We start from the raw sequence: 15,854 nt of genomic DNA, 5'->3' as shown, positions 1-15,854 counted from the left end.
CTGTTCTACAACACTACCCAAGCCCCCACCATTAATTGTATAAGTCCTACCCTTGTTTGTTCTTCCAAAATGCAATACCTCGCATTAATCCAGATTGAACTCCATCTGTCATTTTTTAGCCCATTCACTCATTTGATCAAGATCCCTTTGTAATCTTAGAAAACCTTCTTCACTGTCAACTATGCCACCAATTTTGGAGTCGTCCGCAAACTCACTAACCATGCCTTGTATATTCTCATCCAAATCATTAATGACAAACAAAAGAGGACCTAGAACCAATCCCTGTGCCTCTGGGTGGCATGGTAGCTCAGTGGTTAGCACTGCTGCCTCACAGCAACAGGTACCTGGGTTCAATTCCACTGTCAGGCAATTGTCTGTGTGGAGTTTGGACATTCTCCCCATGTCTGCGTGGGGTTCCTCCGGGTGCTCTGGTTTCCTCCCACAGCCCAAAGATGTGCAGGCTAGGTGGATTGGCCATGCTAAATTGTCCTGTAGTGTTCAGGGATGTGTAGATTAGGTGGGTTATAAGGGGATGGGTCTCGGTGGGATGCTTTGAGGTTTGGTATGGACTTGTTGGGCCAAAGAGCCTGTTTCCACACTGTAGAGATTCTATGAAACTGTTGGTGACAGGCCCCAAGTTCAAAAGTACAACCCTCCTGCCAAATCATTCGACATATTCTTATTTTACTCCACCCCGCTGGCCTGGATCTGGTCGCTCCCATGTCAATCCTTGTTTTCTGTCCTAATAGCCGATAGGTCAAAGACAAATATTAGTATTAGAATTAGAATTAGAATTAGAGTTAGAATTAGGTTTTATTATTATGCGTACTGAAGTACAGGGATATAGGAGTTCAGTAAAAAGTTTACAATTTCGCTATTCACAGCACCATCTTAGGTACAAGGTACCTAGGTACAACATCTTAGGTAAACAGTAAGAAAATAAAGAAACAAGTTAGAAGTTCAACATTACAGTTCTTGTCAGAATAAACTTGCAAATAAGAAATAAAGTTTAAAGTTCCAAATTACAGCCTTTCTTTAGCCATGGGCCTACAGTCAGTCCACACTGGCTTTCTCCATGAGGACTCAATCTCTCTCCTGGGCTGCACTCAGTCTTTCGATCCCCTTTTCTGAAGTTAGGAAGGGTACCACTCTGACTAATGAATTCTAGGTGTTAACCAAACATCCCATTTCTGAACATCTTTTTGTTGAAAAACCCCACTAGTCATCCATGGTACCTGTGCTCTGGTAGCAGTAATCTAAGCTCCCAGTTATCTTCTTATACACAACCTAAACACCCTGAGAGATAGTAGGATCTGCCAATGCTGGAGTCTGAGATAACAAGGTGTGGAGCTGGATGAACGCAGCAGGCCAGGCGGCATCAGAGGAGCAGGAAAAGAAGGGTCCAGACCCGAAGGATCGGCTTTCCTGCTCCTCTGATGCTGCCTGGCCTGCTGTGTTCATCCAGCTCCACACCTTGCTCACCCAAACATCCTGAATTTGTTGAGATGGATCCACAAAACTTCATCCTCACATTCACCTGAGTTTTTTACAGACAGTGTGAATGTGTAAGGCCGCTAACTCTGTTTTCAGTTCAGAAGAGTCTAGGCAAGCTTTTGTTCTAATTCAATTCATAAAACACAAGGGTTGATTTTAAAATAAGTTTGATTTCCCTCCCAGGAATTGAATGCAGGTCCAGGAACAAGTTATCTCAGCAGATGGATTTAGTTTGTGAAACTTCCAAACCAAGAGAGTTTTATTAGAAATATGCAGGTTATTAGAACTGAGAAGGTTTAGGTTTTCAGATTTGCACAAAGTTCACATTGACAAATTGTAAAAAGGCTTATCAAATTGCCCCACATTTCATAGCAAAGAAACTGTAAGTTGTCAGTCAAGTAGAATACTTCAGGAATTAAGATTGACGTATAATTTCTCTAGACTTGAGTCTCTGTAAGAGATGGTGTAAGTAAACATGTTGAAACTTTGTTTTGCTGTGTGTTTTAAGATCATTCTAACTGTTTTCTATATTTAGAAAGTCAGATGGGTTTTTTTTTACTATTCTTTTGTGCAATAAAATTCTGTACTGTTTTAAAGACAATCTACAGCCTCATTTGAATTCGTTTCAGTGACTAACCACCAGGGTAGCTTTAAGCAAGGTTTCATTCTGGCATTTGACTTGTCCTGCAGTACCATCAGCTGGGATTATAACCATAATTATAAATTAGTGTTGTTGTACAGTAAAAAGGAGTCTTGCCTTCCATCTTGGCAAATCTGACCTTTTTTTATTGCTGACGCTGATTAAGAAAAATTGGAAATATTTAAAACCTCAGCCATATGACTTGAGCAGCACTAAACCATGAACAAAGTTATACATTTTAGAAATAAAAGCTACAAAATAATATTGTGGGGTCCATTCAAAAGTCATCTTCTAATGAAGGCACACGCTACACTGAAACTAATTTTATAGAGTATCGATTTACATGGCAAATTGTATTGTGGAGAAATAATGTCAGAATAAACTATGTATCCTTTCTGTTCACAATAATGTTTAATTGTAAACAGGTATCTTTAAAATCTTGCCATCAGTTGAAATATTTCTTAGTGGAGCCTGGTAGACTGAAACTTAATGAAACCAAATGTCCTCTGTTGGCTTCAGGCAGATTTCTCTTTAGCAGCCACTGGCCACAGTTACAGGCTGCAGAGCAAACTTGCCTATGTGAAGCCAGATGCAAATCATGTTGTTTTTATTTTAAAACATAGCCTTCTGGCTTTTGCTGCACTCTCAGTTAACCAATGAGCAAAGAGAGAAAGACAGCTCGTAGTCTGTTTGTAACCTGCTTAAAAATGTGCAGTTCTGTGATGGATGAGCCTTATAGTTGGGCTGAACATAACGTATTTCCTTCAACAAAACATCAACTATAAGTCTAATCCTACAATTTAATAAATTGATCCTTCAGTACACAGAAACATAGAATACAGGAGCAAGAATAGGCCACTTGACCCTTCGAGCCTGCTCCACCATTCAACATGATCATGGTACTTGGTACCTTGTTCCCGCTTTCTCCCTGTACCCTTTGAGCCATTTGAGCAGAGAATTCCATAGACTGACCACTCTCTGGGTGAAGAAATTTGCCCTCATCTCTGACCTAATTGGCTTATCCCTTATCCTTAGGCTGTGACTCCGGTTCTGGACTCCCCAGTCATTGAAAATACTACCCTTCCTGCATTACACTGTTTAATCTTGTTAGAATTTTATAGACTTTCATGAGAAGCCCCTCATTCTTCCAAACTCCAGTAAAAATAGTACTAACTGATTCAATCTCTCCTTTTACTTCAGTCCCACCAAGCCAGGAATCAGTCTCGTCAGCCTTTGTTACACTCCATGCATTTGCAGAACTTCCTTCCTCAGATCAGGAGACCAAAACTGCACTAATACTCCAAGTGTGATCTTGTCAATGCCCTGCACAGCGCAGCAAGACATCTTTGCTCCATTATTCAAGTTCTCTTGGTATACAGACCAACATCCCTTCTTCACCATCAGCTTCACCTGCATATTTACTTTCAGTGACTGGTGTATGAGGACACCCAAGTCTTGTTGCACCTCTCCTTTTCCCAATCCATTCAGATAATAATCTGCCTTCTTCTTTTGCTACCAAAGTGGACAACCTCATTTTTATCCACTCAGAGATAGTAGGAACTGCCGATGCTGGAATCTGAGATAACAAGGTGTAGAGCTGGATGAACACAGCAGGCCAGGCAGCATCAGAGGAGCAGGAAAACTGACGTTTCAGGTCTGGACCCTTCTTCAGAAATGAAGGGTCCAGACCCGAATCGTCAGTTTTTCTGCTCTTCTGATGCTGCCTGGCCTGCTGTGTTCTACCAACTCCACACCTTGTTATCTCATATTTATCCACATTGTACTGCATCTACCATGCATTTGCCCACTTACTTAACCTATCCAAATCACACTGAAGCTTCTCCGCAACCTCCTCACAGCAGACCCTTCCGCCCAGCTTTGTGTCATCTGCAAAATTATGGATGTAACACAGTGTTTCTCTGTGAATAGCTGGAGTCCAAGCACTGATCCCTATAATACCTTACTAGTCACTGCCTGCCACTCAGAAAATGACCCATATATTGCTATTCTTTCTTTCCCTGTCTGCCAACCAGGTCTCAGTCAATTTCAGTAAAATACCTCTAATTCCATGTTCTTTAATTTTACATACTATCTCTTTTGTGGGACTTTGTTGAAAGCCTTCTGAAAATCCAATTAAACCACATTCATTGGCTTTCCCTTATCCATTCCTCAAAAAATTTCAATGACTTCCTCTTTGCAAATCCATGCCAATTCTGTCCAATGTTAACACTATCTTTCAAGCACTCCACTATTATGTCTTTTATAATGGGCTGTAGGTTTTTTCCCACTAACAATGTCAAGCTAACCAATCCATAATTTGTTGTTTTCTCTCTGCTACACTTCTTAAATAATGGAGTTAAATTACTTACCCTCCAATCCGAGGGAACTGTTTCAGAATCTAGAGAATTTTCAAAGAAGACCAGTAGCATACCTACTATGTCTAGGATCACATCCTAAAGTACTCTGGAATGAAGGTTATCAGGTCCTGAGGATTTATCTGCCTTTAATCCTGTTAATTTCCAAATGCTTTTTTTCACTAATCTTAATTTCGTTTAATCCCCCTTTCCCATTAGACCCTGTGTTCCCCCATATTTTTGTATCTTTCTGTGTAAAATAGAACTAGGTACTCCCCATTATAAATTCCCCTGTTTCGGACTGTAGGGGACATATATTTGTCTTTATTAATTTTTTTTCTCTTCACATACGTTTTGTACTATCAGTTGGTATGTTGCTTGCAAGCTTACTCTTATACTCTATTTTCTCCCCTCTTAATCAGTCTCTTTGTCTCCCTTTGCTGGAATATAAACTGTTCCAAATCCTGAGGTCTGTTGCTTTTTTTGGTCAATTGGTATGCCTTGTCCTTGGATTTAATACTGTCCTTAATTGCCGTTGTTAGCCATGATTTGACAGTGTTCCTATACCCTAAGGGCTGTAATGATTCAGAAAGGCAGTTTTCCAGGGCAATAGGGATGCATAATAAATGTAGGCCTAGCCAATGCTGCCCACATCCCTTAACAGAAAAAAAGTCCAAATTTTGCAAAGGGACCTAAATCCCTTGCCCTCATTAATGCATGTTTAGATGACCACCAGCATAGCCTGAATGGCCCAGCTCAATTTTGACCTAAATATTTTTCCTTAGAACAGGTTGCTGGCTCCTAAAATTGACTCATATTGATTCCATTTTACACCTGTATAATTTGAACGCCAAGACGATAAGTACCTAATTGCTCATTCATTGTCAAATAGTGTTTCGCAACTTCTGGGCAAAAAAATACCTCATGTACTACAGACTGAAGTGGCAAACTGATGCCTTGTGCCACTCTCCCTCTGCCCACTACACTGCCAGCCACTTACCCTGCAGTTCCTTGTGCTAGAAGCAGCTGATGTAATGTCAGGATCCTGAACTTGGCAGCAAAACAAATGTGAACTGCAAGCTGGACCTTGGATGAGTGCTACTTAAGGCCCAGGTAACCTGATTGCAGATAAGTTCATTCTTTGGAACTGTTATGATTGCAATGATTAGGGAAGTACTCCAAATTATTTTGGAGATTTTGTGGTGATTCTTGTATTAATTTTTAAAGATGCCCCTACTAACTCTAGGAGTACTCCAAAAGAGTAGGATGGCTGTTCACACAAAGGCTATAACAAGGTGTGAAGGTGTTGTGGCAGTGCCTCTGGAATGGCAGCACCACCAGGTAGATGGGCCAAAGGCTGCAGGGAATTTAAGAACAATGTGATGCCCTCTGCCATCTTGGAGCTATTTCCTCTCTGCTCTTTCATGTGCCCAGCATCCTTGTGTGATGATGCCATTCATGGCTTCCTGTATCCTGCCTCAATTAGCTCCTCATCTGCATCTGTGCTCATTTGACATCCCACGCTCTATGGCAAATACACCATCCTTTCTGCTGGCCTAACTGCAGGTCCCATCTGCCAGTGTTGCTAACAACATGATAGACCCAACACTGTACAAATGCGACCAGTATCTAAGCTGGTAGCTGAGAGCATCAGATCACGTGACAGGGGCCTCTACATTTATACTGGCCCCCCTTCTTCCTCCTGAAGCTGTTGTGGTTGCAATAGAGACAGAAGGATTGCAGAAGGAGATGTTTAGTGTAAAGGTGGAAAGCAGGAGGTCTATCATTACATTATCACCTGAGATCAGCCACGATCATATTAAATAGCAGAGCAGGCTCCAAGGACTGATTTGCTTACTCGTGGTCCTAGTTCCTGTGTTCTTATAGCCTGCTCACAGAGCCAAGCACTAGGATGAAGAGAAGCTGGGAGTTGAGAAGAGGCATGAGACAGAAACATGTTCACATCTTCAATGTTCCCAACAATGTCAGAGACCAAGTGTCTCATCATGTCTTGCTCTATCATTCAGAGAATCCTCTCTTCCGCAGAGTTCATGAGGTTCAGACGTCCTTAACAGCCATCATTTGCTCTGCTCTCTTCTATTGTGTGCCAACTTCTCTTACAAAAGAAGGGCGGGAAGAATGTTGCTGTTGTGTTACACTGTGTTCGGATAATATGTTTCACATACCTGATCAGCTGGAAGAAGGGCAAATTATAACATGTTGAGGCCATAAGACCTAGGCCCCATTGCATCAGCAAAAAATAGTGTATTATTCTGACCATGAAAATCAAAGTGTTTGCCCAATAGACTCAAAAGTGCTGGAAAATTTCATCCATGTGCGTAGTCCTTTGAAACGGGAGTTGTAAGGTAGAGAGGACAGTGAAAAAAGGCATTTGGCATGAATGCCTTAACTGGTCAAAACATTGACTATATGAATTGGGATGTCATGTTGCAGCTGTACAGGACTTTGTGAGGCCACTTTTAGAATACTGCATATAATTCTGGTCACCCTTCTACAGGAAAGATGGTGTTAAACTTTGAGAGGGTGCAAAAAGGATTTACTAGGATGTTACTGGGACTGGAGGGTTTGAGTTATAGGGAGAGGCTGAATAGACTAGGGCTTTCCTTCCCTGGAGCATTGGAAGCTGAGGCGTGACATTACAGAAGTTTATAAAATCATGAGAGGCATGGATAGGGTGAATAGCTAAGATCTTTTTCCTAGGGTGGAGGAATCCAAAACTAAAGGACATAGGTTTAGATGAGTGGTGACAGATGTTAAAAAGACCTGAGGGTTAACTTTTTCATGCAGAGGGTAGTGCATGTATGAAACAAGCTGCCAGATGAGGTATGTGGATGGGTACATGAATAAGAAGGATTTGGAGGGTTATGGGCCAAATACTGGCAAATGAGACTCGATTAATTTAGGATATCTTGTCAGTATGGATGAGTTGGACCAAAGGATCTGTATGACTCTATGACTGTATAACTGGATGATGACTTTAAACAGACCTTTTCTCGTATAAATTTCCTTTATCTGAATAATTTTCCTTGTTTTAAACTTGCAAGTGTTTTATTTCATCAACAAGATTGACATCAACATCCTTGGGATAACCTTTCATCAGAAACTTTACATCTGTACACAGCTATATCTCAAGTTATCTCAATGAACAAAACCAAAATATTGCTTGCAACTTTTTTTTCAGATATGATTGCTTTTTATTACATTGTTTTCAAATACAACCATCGTAGAACTAAAAGACTTCACCCAAAACCTGTCACTTGCAGCAAATGTTTCATCAGCATTAGATTCAACACTGAACATTGACTTCTTTTGTTCTCATTCATTTCCTTTATTTACACACCTGTGGTTTACATCAGACAGGTTTCTTTCCCTTTAAGTTCAATTTTATCGAAACTTAGGTTTCTTTCAAAAACATAGAGTGACGTGTGAAGATTTGCATGGGAACTAAGGGCTATTTGTGCATGCTGTAAGGCCTTGCAGATCTTACAGGTCGAACAAACATGTTCAACATTTTAGCATGAACTCTAATTCCTCCATTTTGTCCTGCAGAATGACTTTGCTTCTTTCCTTGTATCACTTTTCTCATTGTTATCGGTGTGAAGATAAGGATGAACATCAGCAATTGAAGGACAAAGGTTAGAAAGTGTCCAATGAGGAAACTATCATCAAGTTGCAAATACCTTATAATAATAATCAGTTGATCAACCCAAGAAAGACCTGCTGAAGAGTCAATAAACTGACGTATTTTGCTTTTCTGAAGTCATCCAAAATAGATTCTCTTACTTTTTTTAGCCAGAAGCTAGTTGAGTTCATCACATAATAAAAATCGAAAGAACTGTGGGTGCTGTTCTGAGGAAGGGTCACTGGATTCAAACTGTTAACTTTGATTTGTTTCCACAGATGCTGCCAGACCTGCTGAGCTTTTCTAGCAATTTCTGTTTTTGTTTCTGAGTTCTTCACAATATTATTTTAGACAAGTACGAAATCTTTTCAGTTCCATTTCTTCCAGAATGTTTTATATGACTGGCAAGAAATGGATAAAACTTAGTAATGAGTTCTATGAAAGTTCCTGTTAGTTGGCATCCCAAATTTTTTATTGCTCCACTTAAAACTAGTCAACATGCTGCTCATGTGCAAGTAACTACATTAATGCTGGAAAATTTCAAGCACATGCCCTTAGAACTCTTGTTCCCTTCTTATAAATTTCTCTAACTTTCGTTGAATTAAATAGAACCTTTGAACATTATCTTAGTCATTAAATAGCAGTACTAATGTCTCAAATATGCCATTCCAACATTGACACTTTATGGAACTTTTCCCTATCCAGAATGAAATTTCATTATCAGTCTAGACACCTCAGAGATCACAATCACCGGATATTTCTGTCACTTTTTATAGACTCTACAATATTCTCTGGTTTAGTAGTCACATTCACATCTGTATCAGTTATCACTATAGAAGTGGTACATGCATGGAGTTACTGTAGGGTTGGCTGATGCTCTTAGGGTATTAATTTTCTTGTTTTGGCAATTGGTTTAGTCATCCTTCAAATGACTGTACTTCTTTTTTGCTGAAGCACACTTTCAAATTTTTGCTTCATTTTAAACAGGTCTGTCTTTAATGATGAGAGAAATAAACCCAAGACTAATCTTTTGAACTCAGTCCTTTATATTTACAAGTTAGGTAGAAGCAGAAGTTGAATACATATGTTTTATAATTATATATATATTTACCTGGTGTCAAGGAAAGGATGGAGCACTTTTCATGACTTATTAGTTTTCAGAAAACAAACTTATATTTTATAAAATTCAAAAAATACTTCTATATTTATTATTGTCTTGAAAAGGTCAGGTAAGACATTTTTTATTTAGTGATCGGAAGATTTAAACGTATTGTCAGGTGTCAAGGGAAAGGGGAAGTATCACAGAGGGTGCTTTGAACTGTGATGGTGAGCTGCAGTTCATCAGTCTGAGACACAAGAGCATAACAGTAGGAGGACATGCATGTCTTGAATGGAGGCAAGAAATAACTCAAAGCTTGCTGATCATATTTAATATTCAAGCAGGATTGTTTTATATCATAAGATGTAAATTCGCATAGTCCTACCAGGCCATAGGATTGTTCTCTCTTTAGAGAGAGAGACATCACACTTCAGGCAAGGGGACAAGGAAAATTCAGCTGGTGTAAGAATTGAACCCACATCTGTTGGCATCATAAGCCAGCCATCCAACTAATCTAGCTAACAGCTCCACACATTTACTACTCTCTAACAGATTTCTCCTCATCACTGTCTTACACAGAGGGTGTAAAGCATTGAACAGCATTAGTTTGGTGTTGTATTGGGTAGTAGGTCTAATGTGAAGATGCATTCACCTTCATTGACCACCCACACTTCATGCAGAACTACAACTCCAGTCCATCAGCTCCAAGCCATGTGGGTTCGTTTACCCCAACCTCCAGGGCAGTCCTTGGCACATTCCCATCTGTCCGTCTTCATCATTAATGCCTACATCGCACACATCACTATGGATGGGTCCCTCTGTCTGCCCCAGAGTTCACTTTACAATAACACAGATTGCAAAACTGCTTTTCTGCAGGTCCCCCTTAAAATACAGCTTGCCTTTAAATTAACAGATTGGGTATACAGTACTATCTGGTTGCAAACCATGTTGCAAGGCCCTTCTGCTCTGAGCAGGGACCAAGATTCATACTCACAAGTGAAAATCAGTATATTGTTTGTGGTGTTGTTCACCTCAGACAGTACAGCAAGACTGAGTCATGAATTGTGACTCACACGCTCAGAAAAATAAGGCTAATCAATTCCAATGAGCTTATAATTAAGGCAAATAAACATACTCAGTTCATTCTTAAAATATGGGGCAATGAACTGAAGTCTCCTTTCTCTAAGCGAAGTCTTAGATTTCTTGAATTAATACTACTCATTGAATTAAAATATGGAAATATCTTTGTGTCTTTATTCTGTGGTTGCTTTTTGAACAGGAATATGACCATCTACAGAAAAGCCAAGGTGACTAAAGTGTTGCCTGACATTCATTGTAACTCGTCTGTCGGAGTTGATATTTGAACACGCTGTTGGCTCTCTGGCCTATTAAGTATAGTTTTCCAAACCATACAGAAATGGAGAGAGGGATTTAAATGATTTTAAGCTGCAAATAAAAATACAAAGAGTAGTAGAAGATGATTACTGTTGCCCCAACTGCAATTACTCCATTCTAACTTAAAATAAATTAGCACCAACAGCAAAATGTTCCCACATATTACTGGATAAGAAATATTCAAAACTTGGCTAGTGTACCAAATGCAAGGAGGAAGAATTTGGTTCATGTATTAAGAGGAATTCCCAGAGCTGTTTCCAAACTTTTGCTTCCTTTACCTGATGTTTATTTTCTTCTGCCCTGAATCAGTATGGCAGAGCTGCAAAAAAATGTCATTTTGCAGCAACCTTGGAATTAGTTTAAAGTAATGCATGCATGCTGTTACAGCACTCGCAGCATGACTAACAATAAGCTATGATCCTAGCTGTTTGCATGTGAAAACAAATGTTAAAGATGCTTGTTAAGTCAACACGATAATAAATGTCATGGAGCCTAGCCACATAATAAACATCATTGTTGCATCTAGTCACGGCTGGCTTCTTCACACTGTACATTAAATACTTTTGAGGACATTGTCTTGCGAATAAAACATCTGTAAATTTGGCATATCTCAAAATCTTGCAAGTAACTTGTCGATTTTAGTGGTAAACTTTAAAAATTTGTATATAATTAGTATATTTAGACTTGCCATTAAGGTTCATGAAGACATTTTGTAACAATTAATTTAACATTTCAGGAAAACATTTCAAAAACAAATCTATTTATTTGGTATTGCAACTACTGACTACAGTCTCATCTGCCTTCAGCAGTTAGCTTCACTAGACTAATTATAGCGTGGCGTTGTTAGCAGGCCTTTTCATGATCCTTACAAACACCTTTGTGTGGGTAGTAATTACATTTTTTAAGATAATTGTGACTGAAGCTTATGAATCCTGCTGGGGCAATGGAGATAAATCAACAGACTCTACTTGAGGACTCTGCTAACTGACCTTTCCTGTATCATGCTGTGTTTTGCATCATCTGTCATGTTTTGTCCAACTTTCCACAATGAAATGAGCTTCAGGTAGGCACCCCAGTTCAGTAAGTCACATTAAATAATGTTCACTGGCTGACCACAAGAAATTTTCTATCTCCACGTTGGACACAATGGGAAAGTCCATATCAGTAGCAACAATAGCATTGGCAGAGATTATGCGTAATTTTGTTTCACGTTTCTCAGACATTCCGATGATGACTGTATGCTGACCAAATATTTGCAAGAGCAAAGTTTTTAGCTACACAGTGTAAAGAAAGTTCAATGTCTTTCTTTTTGTAATAATAGCTGCATTTACATAGTGCCTTATCACTTCAAAATATTTCACAAAATAGTTTGGTTTTGAATTTCAAAGGCTTTCGTTATGCATGAAAATGTATCTTTTACATTTTAAGAAACATGTGGGACTAATGTTCATCTTGGCTGTTGAAACTACTATAAGTTCAACGACAATATTGGATGCTTATGACCATAAATGCTTACCTCAGCCCGTGGCCAACCTATTGATGAGAGGTTAAATTGGAATTAGAAGCTTATTCACCACCAGTAGGATTAAATTCTTGCTGCTAGTGGTCTTAAATGACAGAGTAGCTGAAAGGGGCATTGGTATAAGTCTCCCAAAAGGGGTAAAGGAACAAGTAGCTATTTTGCTGATACGTCTTCTAATATTTGTGTGAATGACAGGATACCTTGCTTTTCCAGTAGGAAATTCACCCCACTGACGCATTAAGCTGGAATTTCCAATTTAATGGCAGCCTAGCCAGGGATGACTTGAAACAAGTACGAAGTTCACCTGCAGTCTGATATGTGCATTGGGCACAATTTTCTGTGTTCAGTTCATTCACATTATTATTTACGGCATCAGTCGAACATGTATAGGGAGCTGGCCCAGTCAAAGGAGACTGAAACCTACAGTTCAGTCGAAAGTTAAAAGTATGGGTCATTTAAAACAAAGCAGCCAAGTGCCTGGCAAAATTATCTCTGAAAGGGATAAAAAGCATTTTGTTCCTTCGGGCAATCTACACAAGACTGAAGTGTGAGAGGAGTGAGAAACGAAAGACAAAAAATAAAGTGAAATAAATTCCAAAGGGAAGACATGAAATGAGGTCTGTAAGAATGATGGACAGCTCAGCATACAACCCAGTGTGAAGGCAACTGAAGTGGGAATAATACTACATGAGATAGTTGCAAGGAAGATGTCCCTGTTTGTCACTCCAGTGCACTGTCCCTAAGAGGCATCATTGCAGCATGCCTGGAACGAGATGTTGATCTCCAAAGAGAGTGATTCCCCTTTGATTTCTCTAAACCCACCTCTGCTTTCCCACTGGCAAGGACGATTAGTGGAAGTAACGTGAAGTAGTGAAATACGTGAGGAAGGTAAAAAATGATCAAATTCTGCTCAAATACACAAACACTTCATATCTCACCGTGTAAAACAGGCTAAAGAAAGGCAAAGGGGAAGTGCATACATTTTACAGCACCGAGGCAAAAAGGACTCTAATTAGGAGGGATTATAAGGAATCTGAAAAATCTGACTAATTTACATTGTAGTTCTAGTTATGAAAGTTTAACAGCAACACTTACTAATCATTTTTAAGATCAGTAAAGTAATAGAAACAAAGAAAGCATCTTTCCTGTTAGTCTCAAGTAAAGGTGCAATGGACAGCAGATGGTTGTTTACAAGACGAGGACTTTGAGGATTAAAGTTTTAATTTCAAGGATATATCTTTCAACCTCCAAGTGAGATTCTGCCTTGGAGACAAACCATGATTCAAATGATATATTAAAGTATGAGCTACCAAAAATAGTCTGGAAACATGGCAAATAAACTAATCAAGAAGTTCAATAAGCAGAATCCAAGATTTAACAGCATAACAATTAAAAATATTTTTCTATGGATATTTGAATGTTTGTGTGTGTCCAACAAAAGGAAAGGTATGTTGATCCCATGGGGATGGGAGCCATATTATGTTCTGCTGTGGTCAGCTACGTAAAAATGCAATAAATAATCCAATAGTTGACTTGCAACCACAAGTGAAAGAGATAAAGCAACCCAATTAAAAGCCAAGTGACCTCTCTCCATCATTTTCAAAATTAAAAACTAGATTCAGTAGCCAATCAACTGCCTTCAGGCAACTAAATTTTCTCAGTAATTGGCCTGAAGTGACTGCATTCCTTGACCAAATTGTTCTTTGCCATTTATGGGCAGGTAAGACTTCTCCTAGCTCCTAATCTTCACCTATCCTGTCTCCAGGAAGGTGCAATGGACTTTAAAATAGACATTCTGGCCCCAGTTAGGCCTTAAAATCCTTCTACTATTGTCAACTCTCAGTGAATTGTCACCATCAAACTTTGGGTGGCCAATGTGTTTGTCAAAGAAATATGAGGTAATAGGTTCAGGTTAGTCCAAATTTTCTACCAGATGCGAAGAATTCACACACAAATTAAGAGCATCAGTCAATATTTTAAAATAATTTAACAGAAATTAAATGTAGAATCTATTGTTTTTAACAGGGATTTAACAAAGTGATGTCAAAAATGGATGATGTAATCTTAATGTTTTAATAATATCATAAGATGTACAGCAGAAGTAGGCCATTCAGCCCATTGAGTCTGCTTCACAATGTTCCACAATGTTCTAACAATCCTTAACACTATTTTTCAGCCTTTTCCCCATGATACTTAATTCCATTACCAATTAAAAATCTGTCTATCTCATTTTTGAGTATACTCAACAACCGCAGCCTTGACAGCCCTCTTCAGTAAAGAATTCCATAGATTCGCTACCCTCTGGGAGAAAAAATTCTCCTTTGCCTATGTCTTAAATATACAACTCTTTATTCTGAGACAATACCTTCTGGTCCTTGACTCTCAAGGGGAAACATTTTCCACATGTACTCAGAATTGAGGAAGGGTCTCCAAATCTGAAATGTTAACTCTGATTTTTTCTCCACAGATTCTGCCAGACCTGCTGAGCCTTTCCAGCAACTTCCACTTCTGTTCCTCTAAGAATCTTATATGGTTCAAAAAGGTTGCCTATCATTCTTCTGTATGGCAACAATTACAGGCCCAATCTACTCAACCTCTTCTCATAAGACCTCCATACCTAGGATGAGCCTAGTGAACCTTCTCTAGATGCCTCCGATGTCAATATATCTTTTGTTAAATAAGGGGCCCAAAACTGTTCCAAGAATTTCAGCTGTGGTCTGACTGATACCTTGTATAGTTTTAGCAAAACCTCCCTACCTTTATACTCCATTCCACTCAAAATACAGGCCAACATTCCATTTGCCTTTCCTATTACCAATGAAGTTGGATGCTAGTTTTTTTTCTGATTCATGAACAAGGACTCCCAAATCCCTCTGTTCTGTAGCTTTCTGCAGCCTTCGCCCATTTAAATAATATTTAGCTCCCCTATTCATTCAACAGAGTTCATAACCTCACATAATTTCTCACATTATATTGTCCATTTACTTAACCCCTCTAAATCCCACTGCAGACTCTTTGTTTCAACCTCGCTACTTCTCGTTTTTTTTTAAGATTTGGTCAAAATAATGCAACTGAAATCAAATCGAGCTACCAAAGTATTTCAAGTTTATTTCTTTTAGGAAGTTAAAACATTACCTCTGGTATTTCCCTAACGATCTATCCTAGGCCCAGTCCTATTTCTCATCTACATGCTGTTCCTGGGCAGCATTATCCAAAGGTATATCATTATTTTTAATGTGTACATTGATAACTACCAATTTACCTCACCATCCCCTCTCTCCACGAATGCTAAATTATCAAACTGCTGAGTTGATGTCCTGATTGAGATGAGGAGAAATTTCCACAATTTATTGCAATAAAATGTATATATCATTTTTGGAATTTGAATTTCAAAATAGATACAGATAGGAGTTGGTTACTTCTGTGAAGGGGTTTCTTTTTAAAAAATTATGATCTGAGCATTTTTCCAGAACAGTGTTTAAATTCAATATTTTGTGATAGAGCATGTGACTATGGATTCCTATCGTGTTGATAGAAAGAAGTTTGTACTGTTGGGTTTATGATGGTAAAGTAAAAATATAAGGCTATTAGCTTGGTTTTCAGTTCAGATGAATCTACGATGAGTATTTTTAAAATTTCAGTTCAGAAGACACTAGTGTTACGTGGAAAACCAAGTTTGTTTTCTCTTCTAAAAGAAGGGTTCAGGT

The sequence above is a fragment of the Rhincodon typus genome, chromosome 4, assembly GCF_021869965.1.
Source record: "Rhincodon typus isolate 14 chromosome 4, sRhiTyp1.1, whole genome shotgun sequence".
Lineage (NCBI taxonomy): Eukaryota > Metazoa > Chordata > Chondrichthyes > Orectolobiformes > Rhincodontidae > Rhincodon > Rhincodon typus.
This window is presented reverse-complemented; position numbering follows the sequence as displayed.